Source organism: Symphalangus syndactylus, chromosome 4, assembly GCF_028878055.3.
Source record: "Symphalangus syndactylus isolate Jambi chromosome 4, NHGRI_mSymSyn1-v2.1_pri, whole genome shotgun sequence".
Classification (NCBI taxonomy): domain Eukaryota; kingdom Metazoa; phylum Chordata; class Mammalia; order Primates; family Hylobatidae; genus Symphalangus; species Symphalangus syndactylus.
The window spans coordinates 112,078,618-112,080,267 of NC_072426.2; positions in this window are offsets into that span (position 1 = coordinate 112,078,618).

Consider the following 1,650-nt stretch of genomic DNA (forward strand, 5'->3'; position numbering starts at 1 on the left):
ACACACACACACACACACATATATATATCATGGACGTCAAAAAAATCCCATAATCTGATGTCTGCAAGCTGCAAAGCCAGAAAAGCAGGCAGCACAATTCAGTATTCATTCTGAAGGCCTGAGAACCAAGTGAGCCAATGATACAAATCCCAATTAGAGGGCCAGAGAAGGTGAGATGAGATGAGATGAGATGAGATGAGATGAGATGAGATGAGATGAGATAGATGAGATGAGATGACGAGATGAGATAAAATGTCCCAGCTCAAGCAGTTTAGGTAGGAAAAAAGGAACAAACTCCTTCTTCCTCTGGTTTTTCTTCTACGCAGGCGCTCAACAGATTGGAAGATGCCCAGGCAGTTGGGGATGGCAATCTACTTTCTCAATCTACTGATTCAAATGCTAATCTCATCCAGAAACATCCTCACAGACATACCCAGAAATGATCTTTAATCTGGGCCAGTGAAATTGACACATAAAATTTAACCATCACAATATCTCACCAGTGTCCTCATTAATTGATAAGTTAAATAAAATCTTTGACATGTGTGCATTTTATGTGTGTATGGGAATTTTGATTTTGCCTTTTTTAGTCATTAATTTTTAACAGAAGTGGGCAGTCATGCATGGGGTTATCAGTCACTGGAGAGCAAGTAGTGACCACAGCACACCTGAGCAGACTGCTGAGGTTCAGGTAATGCTCTATTCCTAGATATGGGTGCTGATTACACAGACGAACACTTTCAGCTGTACACTGAGGTTCTTTGCAATTTTCTGAATACATGTTGTACTTCAATGAAAAGCTCATTTTTAAATAAATATATAAATAAACAAAACATCAAAAGGTATCTAGAGAAATATCTCCCCCCAGCTAATGACTTCCCACCTCAGCATTAGCTACTGTTATTAGGTATTTTTATTTATCATTCCAGACTTTTTTAAAGGATATACAAGCAAATAAGAATACAGATTCTTATTCCCTCAGCACTTTTTTGCACAAAAGATAGCATGAAAGATACAACATACACACTGTCCTGTGCCTTTTATTTTTCACTTAACAATGAATCTTGAAGATCTCTTCTTATCAGTACATGGAGCTCCTCCGTTCTTTATTACAGCTCCATTGTATTTCATTAAATGGATGTGCCACACTTTATTTAACCAGCCCTCTCTATTGATGGGCATTTGGGTTGTTCCTAATCTTTTGCTCCACAGAAAGATATTGAGCTCCTAGATAATAATAAGAAAAAGAAAGGAAGGGAGAGGAGAAAGAGAGATGGAAATTGGGAGTGAGAATGGGTTGTCAGTGGCACAAAGGCCTGAGCACTTGTGGGAGCAGGGAATGCCCAAGATTAGAGTGGGTAGCTGTGACACCAAAGATCAATTATTTTTCCTTTAAATTTTGCCCTCCACCAGCCTTGACATTTGACTTTTTTTAAGGTTACCTGCTTTAACAAAAGGAAGTCAACACACACTGCCTTTTCTCCAAAGACTCTGGATAGTATGCATACATTGGACATACAGGAATTCATATAACAATGATTCAAATAGCGGTCTTCCTCCACTGTGATAAAAACAAGAAGAGCTGATTCCAAGCAGCTAGTATTTTATTTCCAGGAATGAAATGCTAACAGTTTCCTGCTTACCACTTAC